Raw genomic sequence first — 15,203 nt, forward strand, 5'->3', positions numbered from 1 at the left:
AAACTGGACTACTCTAGTTCAGTAAAGTGGGAAAACAAGAGATTTTTGTTTTATTACAGAGATAAGGAAAAACAGACAGTAAATGCTATAAATGCTGTAAATCGGCTAGCACTTTAGTGTGTAGCCTACAGAAACAATTTGCAACAATTAGTAACTTAAAGTGCAATAAACAGTGTAAAATGCAGAAATCACTTAAAGTAGCAGTAAAACAGGCTAAATACAGTCGCTAGCTTATTAACAGTGGGAAAGCCACAAAAATACTTATATCTGGTAGAAAGTCACTCTTTAGCTCTCTGTTGCTTGGATCACTCTGCAGGCCACCACGAGGATCTGTGCAGAGTTGGTACAAGCTGGAAAACACGTGTTTAGCGTGTTTTATAGCAGGGGGCTGAAAGGAGCTAGGAATTGGCCCAAAACGACCAATAGACTACTAGTTTCTGGCTGAAACTTCACCAATTCGGACAATATGGCTCCTCAGTGCTTCCCACTCCCACTGGTAAGCAAAGAAACTTCCCTCCTTCCTAATAAGGCAATGGATCAGTAACAGGAACTAAAAACAAAGCCCAGGGATCAGCAACTCTGAAACTGGACTACTCTAGTTCAGTAAGGTGGGAAAACAAGAGATTTTTTTTTTTTTTTTTTTTTTTTTTTTTTTACAGAGACAAGGAAAAAACAGACAGTAAATGCTATAAATGCTTTTAAGTGGCTAGCACACTTGAGTGTGTTAGCCTACAGGTAAAATTAAGCAACAAATAACTGTTTTTAAGAGTGCAAAACAGTTAATCAACACAAAAACAGTTTAAATAGAATGCAGAGCTGTATAAACAGGCTAAGATGCAGTCGCTAAGCAGTAAATATTCAAAAGCCAGAAAAAATACTTAAATCAGTTATAGCAAATACAGTTATAACAAATGCTCTGAAATATACTGTATATTTCCAATATGTTTGAGAAGGACTGTCAGAACACAAGAAGGTTCAGGCGAAGAAGAAAAAAAGTTTTGTTTTACTTTTGAAAAGGTAAAAGGAGGAACAGAAGGCCTTATCAAATGTTCTCTCTGTATTAAGAAGAATGAGCTAATGACACTAGACTGGGAGGTGTGTCACAGTAGGGGCGGGCAACTGCAAAGCCACCAAGTATAGTATAAGAGCAAGACACCAACAGGGAGGGAGGGTGGGACAAAATAGCCTAAGACAAGAAGCTATGAAAGTTTTTAAACAGAAAAAGATTTCTGAAGATTCTGAATAGACAAAGTGCTTTATATATATTAAATTATAAAAACAGTAATCTGTTAAAATAATCAAAAAATACTTATATTTTGTAGCTCAGTTGCGGTCAAACAACTTCTCCAGCCTGCACCAAAGACCAGAAACACAACTTTTTTTTACAAGAACACAAAAGAACCAGCCCCACTAGCCAAGAGATAATTACACAGAGTAAATGTTTCAGTTTATACAATAGCCTAAGACAAGAAGCTATGAAAGTTTTTAAACAGAAAAAGATTTCTGAAGATTCTGAATAGACAAAGTGCTTTATATATATTAAATTATAAAACAGTAATCTGTTAAAATAATCAAAAATACTTATATTTTGTAGCTCAGTTATGTCAAACAACTTCTCCAGCCTGCACCAAAGACCAGAAACACAACTTTTTTTTTACAAGAACACAAAAGAACCAGCCCCCACTAGCCAAGAGATAATTACACAGAGTAAATGTTTCAGTTTATACAATAGCCTAAGACAACAAGCTATGAAAGTTTTAAACAGAAAAGATTTCTGAAGATTCTGAATAGACAAAGTGCTTTATATATATTAAATTATAAAAACAGTAATCTGTTAAAATAATCAAAAAATACTTATATTTTGTAGCTCAGTTGTGGTCAAACAACTTCTCCAGCCTGCACCAAAGACCAGAAACACAACTTTTTTTTTTACAAGAACACAAAAGAACCAGCCCCACTAGCCAAGAGATAATTACACAGAGTAAATGTTTCAGTTTATACAATAGCCTAAGACAACAAGCTATGAAAGTTTTTAAACAGAAAAGATTTCTGAAGATTCTGAATAGACAAAGTGCTTTATATATATTAAATTATAAAAACAGTAATCTGTTAAAATAATCAAAAATACTTATATTTTGTAGCTCAGTTGGTCAAACAACTTCTCCAGCCTGCACCAAAGACCAGAAACACAACTTTTTTTTTTTTTACAAGTACACAAAAAAACCAGCCCCACTAGCCAAGAGATAATTACACAGAGTAAATGTTTCAGTTTATACAATAGCCTAAGACAACAAGCTATGAAAGTTTTTAAACAGAAAAGATTTCTGAAGATTCTGAATAGACAAAGTGCTTTATATATATTAAATTATAAAAACAGTAATCTGTTAAAATAATCAAAAAATACTTATATTTTGTAGCTCAGTTGGTCAAACAGCTTCTCCAGCCTGCACCAAAGACCAGAAACACAACTTCTTTTTACAAGAACACAAACGAACGAGCCCCACTAGCCAAGAGATAATTACACAGAGTAAATGTTTCAGTTTATACAATAGCCTAAGACAAGAAGCTATGAAAGTTTTTAAACAGAAAAAGATTTCTGAAGATTCTGAATAGACAAAGTGCTTTATATATAGTAAATTATAAAACAGTAATCTGTTAAAATAATCAAAAATACTTATATTTTGTAGCTCAGTTGGTCAAACAACTTCTCCAGCCTGCACCAAAGACCAGAAACACAACATTTTTTTACAAGAACACAAAAGAACCAGCCCCCACTAGCCAAGAGATAATTACACAGAGTAAATGTTTCAGTTTATACAATAGCCTAAGACAAGAAGCTATGAAAGATTTAAACAGAAAAAGATTTCTGAAGGTTCTGAATAGACAAAGTGCTTTATATATATTAAATTATAAAACAGTAATCTGTTAAAATAATCAAAAATACTTATATTTTGTAGCTCAGTTGCGGTCAAACAACTTCTCCAGCCTGCACCAAAGACCAGAAACACAACTTTTTTTTTACAAGAACACAAAAGAACCAGCCCCCACTAGCCAAGAGATAATTACACAGAGTAAATGTTTCAGTTTATACAATAGCCTAAGACAACAAGCTATGAAAGTTTTTAAACAGAAAAAGATTTCTGAAGATTCTGAATAGACAAAGTGCTTTATATATATTAAATTATAAAAACAGTAATCTGTTAAAATAATCAAAAAATACTTATATTTTGTAGCTCAGTTGCGGTCAAACAACTTCTCCAGCCTGCACCAAAGACCCTCTTGTTGGTGACTGCCTTTTGGCTGCAGCAGCACTATTTCCCTCTTGTTCTGTTTTTAGCCAGGGGCAATCTTCACAGGTTACCTCACCGGGTGGATCTACTCTCACTAGACAGGGATCAGTCATCCATCCCCACCTGTCCATACTTCAACTGACACTGTAAGTAATAGGATTTTGATTCTTCATAGACACCTTTTTACTGTGTACATGCTGCAAGTCCTACACTAGGCTAGGAAACCTATGATTAGGAAATCCTACTTATCCAAATAGAGGAGTATTTCTATTTGGTGTCTCTCTCATAACCTGGACCTACTTACTGTGGAAGTTCCTTTGGTTCTCTATTATTTGTGTGAGTTGCTCAATGTTGGTTTGGCCTATTCTTCTATTAAGGCCCAATTATCAGCTACCCCTGCTTGTTTGCCTTTTTCTCCTCCTTTAGCTTCTAGAATTGAGGTGAAACAATTAAATAAAAGAGTCCTTAATATTAGACCTCCCAGGAAGCCTGTTCCTCCTCCCTTGGATCTTAATTTTGTTTTGGAGAAGTTGACTCAGGCTTCTTTTGAGCCTGCTGCTTCAGCTTCCTTGCAACATTGTTCTTAGAAGACTGTTCTTTTGTTAACTCTTACTTCTGCCAGATGGATGTCTGAGTTCCATCCCTCATGGCTTGTCCTTTTTTGATCCTTCATGAGAACAGTGTCTTTGTGCACTAACCCTTCTTTTATGTCTAAGGTGGTTAATGAGCTATCACTTAATCAGTCTATTAATCTGCCTACATTTCCCCCCTCTTTGCAAGTTGGCAGTGAGAGGTTGCTGCATACGTTGGATGTGCATAGGCAGCTCAAGGTTTATTTGGATAAGACTAAGGCTAGTAGAAAATCTGATCAGTTATTTGTATCTTTTCATCCTAGATCTTTGGGACTTGCTGTATTCAAGCATGTTTTTCTTCTTGGATTTCTAAGGCTATGTCTTTTTGTTGCACGTTTCATGGCAAGTGCCTTCCCTCTTCAGTCAAGGCTCATTCTACTATGGCTGTGACTTCTTTTGGTGCTATTTTCAAAGGCTTAGATATTAATTCTATTCTTAAAGCAGCTACCTGGACTTCTGTGCATACCTTTACCAAGCACTTCCAAGTTGGATGGTATCTCTAGAGGTAGGGCTGGTTTTGCTAGTACCGTTCTTCATGGCTTTTTAGGGGAATCTTCTGTTCCTTCCCCCTCCCTAGTTTCCTCGAGCTTTAACACTCTCCCATATGTTAAGAATACTGCAGCAGTGAATGTAAGGACATAGTACAGTTGTATAAAATCTTACCATAATGGTAGATGTCTTTGATTTCACTGTTGCAGTATCTGCTCCCTCCCTCCTTCCCTCTAGTCCTTTGCCTTCCTGGATGTACAGATTATCTCTTGGATTCCTTGATCTGGTGTTCTTACAGGGACAATCAGCTCTGAATATGGTAGGTATGAACATCACCTTTATGCCCTATGCTACACAAGGAATGTTTTTGTGACATTCAGCACACCTTTAAAGCAACAGTAGTCTTTGGTAGACTGGCCGAATGTCTGGTTCCAAGGAAGGGAATCCCATATGTTAAGAATACTGCAGCAGTGTAGGCAAGGTCATCTACCATTATGGTAAGATTTTACAGAACTGTACTTTCAACTGACACAACTGTACTTTATCTGATGTAGGTCAAAATCTCTTGTCAGCCAAAATATAGATTTTGTGCTTAATAAATTGGCTGTGTTTTGTTGTTGTGATTGCAATCTTTGTTATGTTATACTGACTGCAGTTTACTACATACAGTATGTGTTTTCAAATCTTAATGTTTTTCTTTCTGATACTAATGCTCCTTTAAGTTGTATTGCACAAATACAAAAAATGATTCAGTTCATGATTACCATGGTAAATTATTTATACTGGATGATGTTATTGTTTTTATACCATCAGATACAGTTAGTGGCATTGCTATATAGATGGTAACAGCTACTATAGCGATATTTACCAGGAAATTATACTTTAGGAAGTATTTATATGAATAATTATGATCACAAGATGGAGTTTCTGTTTTTGCAAGGGGTCTGGGGACCCTGTATTCCTTTTGTTGGGTCTTCACCCCCACTACCTACCTATATATAAAGTACATGTCAGTCTACTATACCACACAGTATGGAAAAACACTTTCAAAGAATGCAATTTTTCACATTTCATTAGTTACATAACTCATAGTTTCAAGCTGGACCATTCTGAAAATTAAGAGAAAAATAGTGTCACTATCTGTTTTGGAAGCACCGACTTAATCTTAACTGACAGTTACATAATGTTTGTTGACTGGCTGGCTCTTAATCCATTTCATGAAAACATTCTAATCTGTTCAAAAGTTGTGGAATGTTTTATGCAACATTAGTTGTCATTTTTGTAAAAGTCAAATCAAACTTCTTCAAATGTTTCCTATTATTTTTATGAACCTCCCAACTTTTTTGATTTCAAACCAAAGTTAAACCTTATAGAACAAAAAAGACTCAGTGTTTCACATGCAGGGCAATCATAGTGTCGCTGTTTTTTTTTCAAGATTAATTAATGCTTCTAGTAATGGCAGTACACCTTAAGGAAAACTCATACAACCAGAGGTTAGCAGTCTCCCTTCATAAAAAGGATGCAAGCACTGTTAATGCAGGTTGTCCCCCAAAGGTTTTTCACTTTACTTAGAGATTGTTCCAGCTAAATAACTCAAAGTCTTATAGATGCATGGCTTTGTGCTAAGTCTGAGCCATACTCATGGCAGTTTGCATCCACAAATTAACAATAACAGTAGCATACAATTTATCTGTGAGATGTGAGCAGTAAATTTAGCGGTTATTCTACAAATCATGGCTGACTTTTCGGATATGTGCTTTTATTCCAAAAATGTTATACTGCTGTGTATTTCACCTTAGTGTATTGTAATGTGTGAGCCATTGGCATGCTTTTCTCCTTTTCTCCACTGTGGTATGACCATGGACTTGGAATTGTTTCCCTATTTTTTATATATTTTTTGGCTTATTATTTTCAAAATTAAACTTCTGATAAACAGTGAGCCAAAAAAAGGGTCACTGACAATCATCTATGCATCCATCTTTTTTCCCATTTTAGCAGAAAGGGTCAGGGTGTCTCTTCAGCAGTGGCAATCATCTAGGGTCAAGGTTCACACCGACAGGTGGCTAGGTCACTGACATTTCTTAGGTAAACTGAATTTAGGCATGCTTGATAAATGATGTTCGCAGTATGAGCTGAAAATAATTTCCCCAAGGCACTACAGTGAATTAAGTGTTCGGTATTGGTGGGAAAATGGGGGAGTCAAGGCTTGCAAAATGCAACTTAAAAATCTGAACGAAAATGTGTTAGTGAAAACCATAGGAATCAGTTGTTGGGATTAGCTTTTCATATTAAGTATATGTTATTTGCATATGCATGTTAAAAATGTTTATTACAATGTTTCAAAGTGTTTAAGATTGCAGCTCACTGGCTGTAAGATCGCTGCAGTCTACATCCTCCTTTGTATTTATTTTATCTTATTTATTTACTTATTGAGATTTGAGTACTGGGAAGGTCCAACTGGGTAGGGGCCCATTTTCAGCTTAGGCCAAGGAAGAAAAGCTCCAAAATATAACAAAACATTTTAAGAACAATAATTTTACAGTCTTTAAAAATAATACAAAAATCAACTACACTTTCAATAACTGTACTATAATGGACATAATATGGTTGAGAATAGATACAAGTTATATGACAAAGGGGATTTAATAGTTAGAGAAACTTTAGCCAGTTTATGGAGAAATTAAAGGTAACTTAGCATAATACAAACAGAAATTGCAAAATTAAGTGAGAGAAAAGCAGGCTTATGGTATATTTACAGAGAAAGGCAGAGGAGAAAAACTGATAAAAGTAAGGAAGTGAATGAATAAGAAAGAGTAAGGAGATGAAAGGTATGAATTGGTATTTGTTCACATTTAGCAATATAGTTCATCCTGGTGTTGAGCAAGAACAGAACCAGCTTTTGACAAGGAAGCCTTTCAGAATGGTTTTGAAGTTTGGGAGGGAGGGTATTGACATAATAGATACAGGTAAGGAGTTTCAGGGCTTAATATCATGGCATGACTACAGACAATGCCCAGCAGATTTGAAAGGTTTATAGAAAGACAAGAATTTGTATGTTCTAAAAATTTCTTTGACCACATTTGCAGCTTGCAATAGGTGCATTAAAACTGTCAAATAAATAGCATTAACGATTTATGATGTAATGGGCAAAACGGAATGAGTTTAGAGGCACAGAGCTGAGGAAACAACATTCTTCCGAAATACCATACACTATCTTTTTGTCAACACAATAACCTTTTTACCACAAAGTATGCCTCAAAGTCTGTAAGACATCTCTCCACAAATATACTATAAATTACTATAAAAAAGTAGTTGTCATAACTGCAGTTGTACAGTATAGAATTAGAGGAGAAACTTTTAGGCTAACTTTTATAAGAACAGAATGACTAATTTTTCTGTTCTTTAAAGATATTATGATACTCCAGGATGCTGTTATTGATGTTTCAAATTCCAAAGCACTCTCTAGTCATTTATTATTCAGTTTAGTATTCAGTGGATCACAGTGAAGTGATGTATGTTTTTGGAATGGTTGCAATATATCCCACTAACTATATGCAACAGATGAAGACAGAACAAATCTGTCACAAGTCCTACATTTTCTTTCACTTTTGCACTACGTACAGATTTTTCTTATTTTGTTTTATATATTTCTAAATATATTCTAAGCTACTTAAGCAAATCATATGTTCCTAACTGTGGATAATGCTTTCACTGAGTACTGTGACATAGACCTCAACACTCTAATATTTTAATCAGTTTGCACATAAAAATATCTTGATCTTTCCAGAATTAGTACATATAAAAAGAAATTATATAACAGCACATGACTGAATGAAGATAACCTGCTGTATTCACTGTTAGAAACTGTATTTTTTTTTTGTTTTACTGGGTTTAACAATGAAAATACCATTGTCTTTCATTCAGAAGGCTCTGTGACACCTTTTAGACTTTTATATCCTGTAAACATTGTCATCTGGTAGGTGTTTTTTTTTCAGGGTCAATAGCTTTCTGTAATGCCATATCAAGTATCTTGGACAAAGGTAACAATATGATCCAGTAATTATGTCTTTCCTTTTTCGCATCTGCCATGGCTCAATGTCTTTCAGTGACATGCATGACACAGTGTTCATCGCATTTTTGTTCTAATTAACAAGGCCACCTGATTACCTACTGATGCTTCAGAGCTAACTTCCCCACATGACTCCTTAAAAATATACCTGTCAGCCTTTATATATTTTTATATCCATAGAACATTGTTCCTCAGCTATCTCTCTCTACAACATCTTGAAGTTTAAGATGCCTCCTCAAAGTCCAGATGTTACTCATGCAGATAGATTAAAATGAGGGCAGATTGTGGAATGATTGCATACTTACTCATACAATCATTTATATGCAGATATCTGTAAATTTTGAACTGCAAAATTATCTGCATACATTTTTTCAGAAAATGGCCACAATTTGTGGGCCATTTCTTTGATTAGAGTTGAGCTGACATAAATTTCCTTGGTCAGCACATACTGTACCAACACTGTTTGTAGATGAAATACATACATGTATGAGTGCCCAGGTCATCTGACACTGGCCCAGGATTTGGCTAATAAGTTTCTCTGTAGTGTTGTCATTGTATGTGTCATTTCTAGGCTAGTGAAAACATTGTTAACCAGAAATATGTGCCCTCAGGAATTGCATTATTTGTAATTAGTGATGATGTCTATTTCTTTAAAATCTACCTAAATGCAATATTTTTAATAAAGAAAAGTATTTAATGTATTTTATGTCATCCTTGTGATCTTCCTTTATTTTTACTTTTTTACCTTTGCCATTACAATTTATATACTTTTCTATGATTCATTCCAGAATTGTGTGCATTTTAACATTACTGTTTTTTACCTGTAAGAGACAACTGATTTAATTGAATTACTTTACTTGTTCCACTGTGATTGGGTCATGCATTTTTAAATATGTGGTGCATCGGGTAGCCTGTTTACTCTGATGAAGTTCTGCAACTGTCGGAACAAAAGCACTCTGGTACTGCTTTAATGCATTAATAAATTAGTTTTTAGATGTTGCTATTTGCCCCATGGAAATGTTATTTGTAACACTTTTAGTGTACTCATTTTGTTTGGTTTAATATTTTAATAACTCACTAGCAGTAACACAGTGGTGGACTTCTTTGACCTATCTGCAAAGCATCAAGACAGTAGGTTGGCAACTTTGCATTATGCTTCAACCTCAAAAAAAACAGTCTCCATCTAGTAAAATAGCACAATGTTGCTACACTTTCCATGCTGGAAAGCAAGCTACATCATACCTAAAAATATACATATACCACCACGAAGGAAAAGCTGGATGGCCCAGTGGTTAGGCCTGAAAAGGAAAGAGGATAATTCTAGATGACACTACAAAAAAAATTTGTTGTTTCCGATGCATGAATTTTGTTGTAGCTTAATAGTATTTTTTATACCATTTGAGATAATACTCTGTGTGTGCATATGTGTGTGTGTGTGTGTGTGTGTGTGTGTGTGTGTGTGTGTGTGTGTGTGTGTGTGTGTGTGTGTGTGTGTGTGTGTGGAGACTTTGTGCGTGTGTGCAAACATATGACTACTGAGCCTAGGAAACTCAATACTCATTGGGTGTGTCAGCTCTTACTAAAGAATGTGCCAAAGAAGTTAAAAACAGAGTAGGTATGCATACCAAAAAGTCTTTCCATCACAGATAATAGCAAGCTTGTACCTTTGACATAATATCTTGAGCAATACCCCTTGAGGGAACTAGATTCCTGACTTTTCAGACTTGATTGGGTTCCAGAGAGGTGTCTCAAAGGAGCAATGAGTGAAAGAAGAAGGCAATCTGAACAGCTTCCCTGAAACTGGAGACTGCAAAGGGAACAGGGGCTGTTCATAAGTTCATAGGTAGGTACTAGGCTATCAGCCCAAGGGCCTAAGTAAGCCTAGCCAACAACATTCCCTAGCTTATGCCACCCAAGAAAGTTATTTTTCTGTGACACTGTTCAGCAGAGCCACAGAAGTGGTGAAGAAGGGTGTATTTCCTATTTCCCAATCATTCATCAAGATTTTTCTTGAAGAGTGCTAATGAGGAACTTTGCTTGACATAGATGGGTAGCTTTTTCTGGCTATTGCTAACATTGTCCACAACAAATACAGGTCATCTTTCTTCATATTATTACTATTAACAACACTCAATAAAATTAAAGACTTTGACAAAACAAATATATCAGTATAGATAGCTTGAAGAAATGTGTTAATCGCATTCCAGTATGGTTTAATATTAGTACAGTCATAAAAAAATATGAGACCAGTCAGCATTAGTGGACAGATGACATCTCCAACATAACTTGCTGTTTGAAGGGTTCATTTCTGAGAGTTTCTCAGGTGTCAAAAATGATCTGTCTAGAAATTTCCAATGAAAAATTCTCCAGAATTGTGAGTAAGAAGTTAGTTTAACTGAAAATATAATGTTTGTTTTATCTTACATTGATAATGATACTTAAAACCCTTTAGTTAGGTATTGCCAGTAAGAATCTTTAGGAGCTGTCCTATAGACAATTAAACTGTTATATAGATATGATAATTCATTCTTAACTTTGATATTATTATATAAAATTTCAAAAATCTAGTATATAATTTTTGATACGGTTTTGAAGGATGAGTTATGTATTATTCTACACAGATCCTTAGTGTATGCTGTGACACTCTGAAGAACCAACCAGTCATTAGGGGATAGGCCATAGGTTGACAATATACTTTGTGTGTTCAAAGCTTGTTGGTTTTCAATGCATTGCAACCAACAAAATAGGTTATTATTTTCCCATAAACCAAAAATCTCTCTATGTGTTTTATCAGGGAAATTCCTTGTAATAGTAAATGGTTTTAAAAATCTATGCCACAGTGTTATATCTAAATTTGTGTTAATGAATTTTCTAAACACATCAAAATATTGTTTATTAGTGTTAGTTTAGTTAATTTTACTATACTGCAAATTTAAACTTAAATAAGGCCATATCTTATCTTTCTCAGTTACCAAAGCATTCTTTGATAAACAATTTTCATTCATTAGTATAATGGAGTGTAACTGGTTCCAATTGGAAGAGTATCTAGGATTTATCCAATTCATCACTATTTTAATTATAGATGCCTTTATATAAGTTTCAGTCTCTGGGAATGTTAACCCCCTTGTTCCCATTTGCTGATATGATGAGACTATGACACTTTATTTCTTTTGGGAGTTTAAATGCTTCTTAACTAAACTGCTTACTTAGCTAACAAATGTGTTTGTTTGCCAAAGTAGGAATGTAATAACAAAGTTAGCAGTTGAATTTCAGATTCAATATTATAAAATAAGTAGATAAAACTAAATAATAAAATAAAAGATTAGTGCCTGAATCAGTGTTATTGGCTACAACAGCCAATGTTAATTTGAAAAAGGGTGAACAGAGCAGTACTAATGCTCTTTTACTGTGGATGACAAAGATAAAGCATAGTAACTGTCTTCTCTAACCCACCCCTTCCACACATCCACCCAGTCAGAAGCTGTTTTGGAAGTACCTGAGGCTCATCCCTTATACAAAAGGTAAGAATGAGCAGATACCCATGTAGGTTGAATCTAAACGGGGTGGGGAGCAGTAAGAAAGTATGGCATTGCCATTAATGTAAATAAAGAAAAAAAACATAAACTTTACAATTTTTTTCATCATTATTTTAGTTGATTTGCACCCTCTCCAATCCAGCACCCAGGGTGGCTGCCCCCTGCTTTGGTCTTTTGCAAAGATGTACAGCATTTCTTAGCTGTTAAAATATTTCAGCTCCAAACTTGACTAAAACAGAAATCTTCTCTCCGTCAAAGATTTCTACTTCAGCATTAATGTCTAAATGTATGCAAGAGTATCTAGTTTCTTTATTTGCACCAAAAACATCCCCTTTTCCTCAGATAATGTTTTATATATATCCTGCATTGGGTACTGCAAAGGACTGTTTGTCCTCTGAAAACTTGACTATGTGAAAATTTCCAAGAGTTTCTGGATAATTTTCATTAGTATAACTACATGTTCTGTATAAAAAGGATTGCATCCAGAAAAAAGGAGGTTATTACCTCTCTGTAGTCCTTCCTCATTAGGCCTATAATTGAGTATAACATCCCATTTGGTATGCACCACTCCAAACATGTATACCAACTGGAAAGGCAACAGAAATACCTCACAAGGAGAATCCATGGCCTCCAACACCTGTCCTATGTGAGCAGGCTCAAATCACTATCGCTCTATTTGGTATCGAACAGATTGGTCAGAGGTGATCTGTGTCTTGCCTACAAGGCAATAGCAGACCCTGCCCTACTAGAGATGCTCCATATTCATAAGTCTAACTCCTCATGCATTATCTGCTTGAAAGGCCTACATATAATATCCAACATCAACAAAACCAGCTGGAGAAACAGGTTTGTCTCTCAGAGGCTGCCCCTTCTCTGGTATAGACTTCCCATACATGTTGAACAGAGTACCTCACTGACCCTATTCAAGTGGAACCTTGATGAGTGGATGGGAAACCACAAATTTGTCCCAGGTGTTCCACCTTTTTCCCTCATTGACAGGGGCGATAGGTGCTGAATGAGGTTTTTTTTGGGGGGGATAAACTCTTAGCTAGGCTTGTAAGGGCCCCAGGGCCATTAGTCTAGTAACCTCCTATGATCCTGTGATCCTATGATAAAATTATTTGCTTCTTTATACCTGCATTATTCATACTAGTTATTTTTGATGGTAAATCTACTGTGTTTTTCAGGAAAAGCAACTGTTTTCTGGAACATTCCATTAGAATTATTTTATTATACTCACTGCACTATCATTTTGGGATTTACTTGCATACTTTAAAAAGACATTTTCTTGCTACCTTTCTGCAGTTTTAGTTTTGATACAAGTGTACAACATTAATTGACACTTTCATGTTTGATCCCATAGATGTTGATCTTCATAACCTAAAATGTGTATTCTCTCATGTCAGCCTGTTTTTGTTGAATGTCTTGTTTAATCATAGTTACAGTGTGTATTTCTGCAGTTAAGCTTATTGTCAGTTAGAATTTTCAGGTTTGATCCGTTGCATAACACAGGTCTATTACTCATTTTGAATTTATCATTTTTCTGATTTACTCTGTCATTCTGATTCTTACTTGCTTCCCTTAGGCATATGTTACCATGACAACATAAGCTACTCACCTTTTGTGTGCTTTGACCAAAACATTCAAGCCTATTTAGGACCCTACTGTCATTTTGAACCAAGTCCATTTGTATCTCATAGCAGTAGAAACATTTTGTTCAGGTTTCCCCCTACAATTTCAGATCTATTTCCCTTACTCTGTCCAGGGTGTTTTCTTCTCAATCTGCCTTCTTAAAACATAGCTGGCTTATTCAGCTAACCTTGGGATTTTGTCAAGGCTAGCGTGTAATGAGGTAAAGATTATTTCCTTTTCCCCTACCAATGCAGGCACTAACACTTCTAGAAAATGAAACGTGTACCAGTATTCTTCATTGTTGTTTATTACCCCTTCTTTATTCAAATTTTCTTTATGAGCCTGATGTATAGACCTTATTTCCCTTTGCTTAGAGCTCCTGTATTTTGACTCAACATGGATATCATTAAGGTTCTGTTTCAGGTTATTTTGTCTCTGTCGGCATACACTGAATTTTCATTTTTGCTTTACATTATGTGGCTCATTCTGTCTCAGCATCACTGAACACTGCCCTCTCAATTTCTTCTTCTTCTGTGTTTGTGTTGCTTTCCCTTTGTTTCAGTTTAATCTAGAATCACCCCCTCAGTTCTTTTTTCCTGATTTACAGATACCTGTTGCTTTAATACTTGCTTTATTTGAAGATTTTGCCTTACACTGACAGGCATAGGTTTAGAACACTGAGCAGGTACTGTTTCTTCCTCTTTAGCTATCATGATGAAATAGTTTTTATTGCTGCATTTCTCTCTCAGTGCCCACCTCCTTCTTTGAATTCTTCCTTTCTGGAACTTTCTGATTTAGCTTGACAGAAAGTCTAGAATTCAACTTAAGTGGAGTATTGTCTATACTTCATATGTTTACTCCTTTAGAATAGTTACTTATTCATTTTTCTGTTCTACTGGTCATGTCACCTCCCTCATCTACAACAGCCTCAAACTGTAATAATACTTTTGATTTCTGCTTTGTAATATTTTCAGACTTGAATGACAATTCCACTCTCTGCTTTGCAACCTTTACAGGATGTAATATCTTGTGACATAAGTATATCTTCCTTCTACTGATTCAGTTTTTTTTAGTTTGCTCTATCACAACAGGCTTCAGTATTTTAATGTGTAAGTTCCACCCTTCTACCGGTCATAACTCTCAAATGTCCATATTTTCGCAGAATGTCCAGATTTCTGGTGCATATTTTGGTCTGTTTCTCCAAAAAATCATGTTTTTTGGGCAAATGATTGAGAAATCATTGAGGTCAGAAAATAATGACAGAAATTTCAGTTTTAGACTTTATATCCTTTATAAAATTTATATCAATGCAAACCTGTTATTCTATCAAATTTCTAAGTTTGTAAGAGCAATATTTAAAGCTGCCCCCATTTTTGGGTCTTTGTACCCCCCATTACCTATGGCTTTGTCCAGATTTCTTGCTCTAAAAGGTTGAGAGGTATGCTATGGGTTCTTTTCCAACATCCTTCCATGTTATACAGTGGCACATCTTTTTAAATCATGCATGAATTTGCTCTCTCTTTGTGTCCTCAGGCAAGTGTTTGTACTTTTAGGG

This window comes from Protopterus annectens, chromosome 5.part0 (assembly GCF_019279795.1).
Source record: "Protopterus annectens isolate FY-2018-M chromosome 5.part0, PAN1.0, whole genome shotgun sequence".
NCBI classification, from domain to species: Eukaryota; Metazoa; Chordata; order Ceratodontiformes; family Protopteridae; genus Protopterus; species Protopterus annectens.